The following is a 7,876-nucleotide window of genomic DNA, read 5'->3' on the forward strand; positions in this document are numbered from 1 at the left end:
GCGGGGTTCGACTAGTGTCGTGTGCTTCTATCCTTAGTCCCAGCGCTGCTGAGAACACAGGCAGACGGCACTTCAGCGGATTTGTCCATCCCTAAAAACTAATTGCAACCTTCACCCCCAAACCTGGAGGAAGGTTAGGATAAGGCGGAGGTTATTGTCTCCTTGTCAGTCTAGGCTGCTGCGGAGGGCCCCCCCCCACTCAGCACAAAAGGTAGCCACCACAGATCGTCCTCCAACCAGTGGTAGCCTGTGGAAAAGCCCCAAAGCAGGGCAGGATGAGGGCAAGTGGTAGGGCTTGGGATGTGGCAGTCACTCTGCTGCTCCAAACCATCCCACTTGTCCTTTGTCGTTGACCTGGCAGTAGTGGGGAAGAGGGAACAGGTGTGGGTTAAAGAGAAAGGAATCCCACTGTTGATGACAATTCAGTGAGCAAGAGGGTAACTAAACAACACCACATCCCTCACCTGCCCTGCCAGGACCGGTGCCAGGCATGACTGGGCCCTTGGCCCCCAGCCTGCCCTGGACCTGCAAGTGCCATAGCTCAACACTCTCCCCGATACAGGCAGCATAGGCTTATAAGCCCTCTTGGTGCCCCACCTATCTTTTGTGTCATGTGAATAACGTGCATGCATAGTGCACATGCCTGCCATCAACCAAGTTGGTGGTGTGTGCGTCAGCCCCTTAGGGAAGCCTCTGCTGCCAACTTGGGTGATGGCAAGCGTGCACACACACACATTGACAGGAGAGGAAGGTGGGGTGTCCATGTGAGCTTACTGAAGCCCATGCTGCCTGTATTGCGTGTGTGCGCCTGGGAGCTCTCTCTCTGCAATCCGCAGCAGGGTCAGGTTGCAGGACGCTGCCATAGATTTAGTGAATGGGAGTGCCACCCTCCCAGCCTAAGAAGAGGCCCTTTAGGGGCCCCACTGGACCACAGGGCACTCGGCCAGGGCCTAACGTGGCCACCTTCTGGTGCCGGCCCTGTGCCCTGGTCATGGTGCTCCTGACCAGCCTCACATACAGCCTCCACTCCAGCTGCAGGGGTTTGGAGGAGACAAAGTACTCAAGGGGTCCTGGCACATGGGCCTGGTTGTTTCTGAGCCCCATGAGTTGCTGCTCAGTGTGGCTCAGAGCCTCCTCAGTCCATTGGATCCAGGTCTGGAGGGCAGCCGGTTCTTCCTTCATGGACTCCTGCAAGCCCTGCAGCCTTTGGTAGAAGGCTACCAGATCTTGCCATAATTCTGTAGCTGCCTGGTGCTGGGTGTGGGCCTGCAGAGAATGACCAGCTGAGGCGGGCTCAGGCTCTCCTACTGCTTCCCATCCCAACTTAAGTGCAGATTCCTGCCCACCCCAACCCCCCGCAGTGGCTCTTGCTGCTGCACTTTCCCACTCTCCCCCTCCCTCTCTGCAGACGTTGTGGCTCCTGCTGCTGTTGGGTCTCCCCCTTCATGGAGATTAGGCCCCACAGAGCGGAGTGAGGTCGGCAGGACAGGACCCTAGCCGCAGGAAATGACCTATGGCTAGTCTCCAGGGGTACCAGTGTGCCCAGAATGTTCTCTTCCAGGGCAGTGAGCCATTCATGGTGGAGCAGCTCTCACAGCTTTCGGGGTGGGCTGCCCAGTGATAATGTGGGGCATGTCCGGGAGGAAAGGAGAAGAAGCACTCAGCTCATGTAGCTCCTAGCAGGATGGCAGATGGCTCCCATAGATGCCACCTATGCAACCCAAGGTCTACCCTATAGCTACACCGGTGTGGGGCTGACACATCAGCCTGCATTAAGCTTACTTCCTACAGACTCTGCCTCCTCCATTTTGTTTTGCACCCCCAGAAAGGGAGAGCAGCCTCAGCCATGGCAAGCAATGCAGCCTGCCTGGGGCCTGGTTGCAGTGAGTGCTGTGATCTTCCCCTTGGCTGCTATTGAAAGTCTCTCAGGGTGGGGACTCCTCCTGTAGAAGTTGCAAGGAATGCAGTCAGGTGAAGTACCCGTTCCCCACAGCCAAACTTTCCCCTGCCTGGTGACTGTGCACCTTCCAGGTTATCTACCTTTGTGCCCTGCACCAGTTCCAGATGATCTCTTCCTGCTTCAGGGTCTGATCTAGTGTCTCTGTGAAGCCCCAAATCCCAGCCCAGGAAATCCTGAAGATGAATCCAAAGGGGTCATTCAACCTCTTCTGGGCCGACTGGGCCTCCTCCTGGGTATGCAGGGCAGACATCTGCTTGCCCACAGATGTGCACTTGGAGTACTGTGTGCAGTTCTGGCTGCCTCACCTCAGAAAGGATATTGTAGCTCTGAAAAAGGTTCAGGAAAGGGCAACCAAAATGATCAAGAGGATGGAACGACTCCCGTATGGGGAAAGGTTGCAGCATTTAGTTTAACTTTAGGACAGATAATGAGTAATCCATCTATTATAGAGATGTATAAAATTATGCAAGGGGTGGAGAAAATGGATAGGCAGATGTTTTTCTCCTTCACTCTTAATACTAGAACTTGGGGTCGTCCAATGAAGCTGAATATTGAAAGATTCAGGACAGACAAAAGGAAGTACTTCTTCACACAGTGCCTAGTTAAAACCATGGGATTTACTCTCACAAGATGTAGTAATGGCAACCAACATCGACAGCTTTAAAAGGGGGTTAGACAAGTTCATTCAGGGTAATGCAATGGTTACGAGCCATGATGTCTTCCGTATCAGTGGTAGTATGCCTCTGAATATCAGTTGTCGGGGAAAGATGAGTGGGAGGGAGAATGCTGTTGCACTCACGTCCCACCCGTTAGGCATCTGGTTGGCCACTGTGAGAACAGTCTTTGGACTGATCCAGCAGGGCTCTCCTTAGGTTCTTAGGTTCTTAACTACTCCATCTTCTGAGTTGCTGGCAACCCAAGGGCTCTTCTCCTCCAGATGCCACCAGAGTGGCATCTCACTGCCCCCAGAATCTTCCTTTTGTCTTCCGTCTCTCAGCAGCTCTGGCTGCTGTGGTGGTAGTGGCTACTGTTGTTGCTGCTTCATGGCACCAATGGCATTACTGATTTCCCAGCCCTGTTTCATAGGTGAGTTGTGGCTCGGCAGTGCCACAGTATCATGCTGGGCTGCTGTCGCGATATCACAGACACCTGCACACACTGACATGGGGCAATAGGAGGTGGAGACTGGTAAATGTGGAGAGTAACCAGCCATAGCAGCAGGGATGGAATTATGGGCCATGGCTGGAATGCCGACTGGGAGAAAATCAAGGGATGCTTCCTGAAACCCCACGGTGCAATTCCCACTGTAACTCAGTCTCAGGTCCAATTCCCAACATCTCCAAGTAGGACTGGGGGAAAAAGCCTGCCTGTAGCTCTGCTCAGCTGCTGCCAGCCAGCATAGGCAATTCTGAGCTAGATGGACCAATGGTCTAACTCAGCATAACGCAGACTCCTATCTTGCTTTACTCTGTGTTCTTAAGGCTCTTGCTGGAATGAATCAGGTTCATCATTCCAGGGCACTTCTTTGCACTTCTGCTGATACCAGCAGCAGCAAGAAACAGAAAAGAAAATGTGGGAAAGTACTAATGCAGGAAAAAGAGGACAGAAAACCTCCAGGTTCACAAAAATGTACTTTATTAGGTGTCCATTTCATTGTGAATTAGGATCTTCCTCAGGCACGCTATGTGACATATTAAAAAAATATAGCATTACAAACTTTTTGTATAATTTAAACACAATCTATTTGCATAATTTATAGTATCAAAGCAGAAATGCAAAGCTGAATCACAAGACTGAGTGATTACTGTCAATGGCTGTAGAATGAACTATAGAAAAGGACAACCAATTAGAGTATTTTTTCTTTTAAAATATATAGAAATGGCAACCAAGAGGTCTTCTGTATCTTTCAATGTTGTGCAGGGGGAAGGGAGAATTCCACCTTGTGGTTTTTCCCATTACAGGGTTGCAAGAACACCTGCACTTGGCTGACTTTCTCTTCTCCTAAAGGTACAGGATCAGGATCAGGCCCTGAGCCTGGCAACCCTATTCCCGCTCCATGGCTCCAGCAATTGACATTTCCTTGAGCTCATTTGTGATTGGCAGCAGCAGCTGCTGCTAGAACGAGGCCTCAGGCTCTCCCCGAGGAGGAAAACTAATTACTCACTATCAACTCCCAAGTGGACAGCAATGCAAAGAGAGTCAACACATGAACAAAAGACCCCTTTCTTCAGGGGACCAGTACACATGGTGATTTTTCCAATCACCATGTGTAGACTCTTTCTCAAGAGCAGCTGAACCCAGGTACCGGGGGCTTATACACAGGTACATGTACGAATACCAACTAGAGGCAGCACAGCAGCCTGTCCAAGGTGTGAAGAACAGGCTGATTTTGGAGCGGTGAAAAGGCAGGCCAGTCTCATTCATAGAGGCTTAAAATACAATTAGATCTTTCTCTCAATTTGGATCAAGGGTGGTTTGGGGGAAAATGCATCAAAATGTAGTATTTCATAAGAAATTATAGGATAAATAAAGAATAGATATGGATGGTGCCAATTTGGTGTGCATTACTGAGACCTGGGTGGGTTAGCTGGGAGGAGTTGATCTGACCCAGCTTTGCCAACCTGGATACTCGGTGCAACACCAGCACAGGCTGCAGAGACCGGGGGGAGGGGAGTAGGAGTTGCTGTGGTCTACAGACCTTCCATCTCTGTCACCAGGAAACCACTCTGTCTTGGAGGGGGCTGTGAGGGCCTGCACCTGGTGTTGGGCTGAGGAGACAGTAAACTAGGGTTGCTGCTGGTGTACCGTCCACCCTGCTGCCCGGCAGCTTCTCTGACTGAGCTGGCGGAGGCCGTCTCGGCTGTGGCATCGGAGGAGCCCAGAACGATAGTGCTGGGTGATTTCAATGTCCATGCGGAGGCTGCCTCCAGTGTTCTGGCTTGGGACTTCATGGCCTCCATGACGACCATGGGGCTGTCTCAAGTCGTCACTGGCCCGACACATAGGACAAGGCACACCCTCGACTTGGTTTTTGCTCCAGATGGAGGAAGGGGTGGTCTGGAGATAGGGGGGGTGGATGTCACTCCATTGGCATGGTCAGACCACTGCCTGGTGAAGTTTAGATTTATGGCTCCGATCCTCCCCTGCAGGGGTGGTGGACAGATTAAGATGGTCCGCCCCCGGAGCCTAATGGAATCCACTGGATTCCTGATTGCCCTGGGGGAGTTCCCAGTAGATAGAGCAGGTTACCCTGTTGAAGCCCTTGTCACGCTGTGGAACAGTGAGGCGCTTCGGGCTCTTGACACGGTTGCCCCCGAGCGCCCTCTCCGGCATTGTGGAGCCCGGTCTGCACCTTGGTACACCAGTGAGCTAAGGACAATGAAACCGGCTGGACGATGGCTAGAGTGAAAGTGGCAAAAGACGTGCTGTGAGGCTGATCGGACACAAGTAAAACATCATAACCGTGCCTACTGTGTGGTGGTGAGAGCGGCGAAGAAGGCCCACTTCTCTGCCTCCATCACATCCTCAAGTAGCCGTCCAGTGGAGCTTTTCCGTATTGTCAGGAGTCTGTTGACATCAACTCCAGGAAATGGAGTTTTAGACCCTTTGGAGGCCCACTGTGAATTGTTTGCAAGGCACTTTGAGGTTAAAGTTGCTCGCCTCCATAGCAGTCGTGATGCCCCATCCACATCCAGTGTAGTCCTCAATGAGGTGTCCAGTGCAAAGTCTGCTGCAACTTCTTGGGAACGGTTTCAGTCAATGTGGCCTGATGACGTGGACAAGGTGGTTGCGATGATGTGGCCAGCATCGTGTCCTCTCGACCATTGCCCTTCTTAGCTTATTAAAGCTTGCCGAGGGGGTCTGACCGAGTGGATCCAGAGTGTGTTCAATGCATCACTGGAAGAGGGAGTGGTTCCAGCCGCCTTGAAAGATGGCCACTCCTGAAAAAGCCCACCCTGGACTCATTGGTTTGTGACAACTACTGACCGGTAGCAAATACCCCCTTTTTAGGGAAGGTGATTGAGAGGGTCGTGGCACAGCAATTGCAAGTACCCTTGGATGAACCAGATTATCTTGACCCATCCCAGTCTGGGTTCAGGCCTGGTTATGGATCAGCCTTGGTTGCCCTGATGGATGACCTTTATTGGGAGAAGGACAGGTGGAGTGCGACCCTGTTATTCTTACTTGATCTCTCAGCGGCTTTTGATAACATTGACCATGGTATCCTTCTGGGCTGACTTGGTGAGATGCATATTGGAGGGACTGTTTTACAGTGGTTCTGATCCTATCTCTAAGGTTGCTCTCAGAGAATAGCATTGGGTGACTGTCTTTCGGCCCCCTGGCAGTTGTGCTGTGGGGTGCTGCAGGGTCCCATCTTGTTCCCCATGCTGTTTAAAATCTATATGAAGCCCTTGGGAGCAGTCATCAGGAGCTTTGGGGCGAGGTGTCAGCAGTATGCTGACGATACCCAGCTCTATTTCTCCATAACATCTGAATCGGGAGAGGCCATGCAAACCCTGGACCACTGCCTGGACTCGTTGGTGGGCTGGATGAGGGCCAATAAACTGAGTCTGAATCCTAGCAAGATGGAGGCACTGTGGGTTGGTGGTTCCCAAGTTCGGATAATTGGTCAGTTGCCTGCTTTGGATGCTGTTGTACTCCCTCTGAAAGAGCAGGTCCGTAGTCTGGGTGTGCTCCTGGATCCATCTTTGTCGCTAGAGACCCAGGTGACCTCAGTGGCTAGGAGTGCCTTTTACCAGCTTCGGCTGATAAGACAGCTGCGGCCGTTTCTCGACCGGGATAGCCTGACCACTGTTATCCACGCACTGGTAACTTCCAGGCTGGATTACTGTAATGCGCTCTATGTGGGGCTGCCCTTGAGGTTGGTCTGGAAGCTGCAGCTGGTGCAAAATGCAGCAGCGAGACTGCTCCCTGGGGCAGGGTATTGCCAACATGTCACCTCACTGCTGAAAGAACTGCACTGGCTGCCCATTTGCTACCGGGCCAAGTTCAAGGTTCTAGTTTTGGTGTACAAAGTCCTATACTAAATAAATATACAGCTCGGGACCAGGATACCTGAAAGACCGTCTTATCCCTTATATACCCAGCCGATCACTGCGCTCTGCTGGTGAGGGCCTCCTGCAGATACCATCTTATCAGGAGGTTCATTTTGTACAATATAGGAAATGGACCTTTAGTGTGGCTGCACCTACCCTGTGGAATTCCCTCCCCTTAAATATTAGGCAGGCGCCATCTCTGCTATCTTTTCGGCGCCTTTTGAAGACTTTCCTCTTTCAACAGGCCTTTTGAGTTGGGACCTATCCCAGTCTGCGTCTGAGTTGGAGTTGCTTTTAATATGTTTTCTTTAATTATATGTTTAACCCTTTTTTATAAAGTTGTTTTTACAGCTTTTTTACAAAAAATGTTTTTAACGTTGTTTTGTTTTAATGTATTTTAAGGTCTTTTTATGATGTTTTAAAGTGTTTTTAGCATTTCTGTTTGCCATCCTGGGCTCCTGCTGGGAGGAAGGGCGGGATATAAATCAAATAATAAATAAATAAAATGGTGGCTAATGTTGTGTGGACACTACTTCCCAAACCAGCAGTGGGAGTGCGCTGGATGCAAACAGGAAACAGGAGTGTGTACACAGCGAAGGCTACAGGAAAGAATGCTCTGGCAAAGCTCTTCCTTACTTCTGGATCTGAAAGATCCCATACAACTGTTAGTTGCCTAAAGCAAAGTGTTTCCATTGTTGGCTGCAGCTGGAGGAGCAATGGGTTGATCTGCTAATCAGTTTTCAGAAAAGAGGTGGTGATGCGCTGGAACTTGTAGAGCAGCAAGTGTGTCCCTACTTTGGTGTATTTCATTCTGTTGCTAGTTTGGAAAACACTACTTGATGTATGAAGAATTTTGGTT

Source organism: Rhineura floridana, chromosome 7, assembly GCF_030035675.1.
Source record: "Rhineura floridana isolate rRhiFlo1 chromosome 7, rRhiFlo1.hap2, whole genome shotgun sequence".
Taxonomy (NCBI): Eukaryota; Metazoa; Chordata; class Lepidosauria; order Squamata; family Rhineuridae; genus Rhineura; species Rhineura floridana.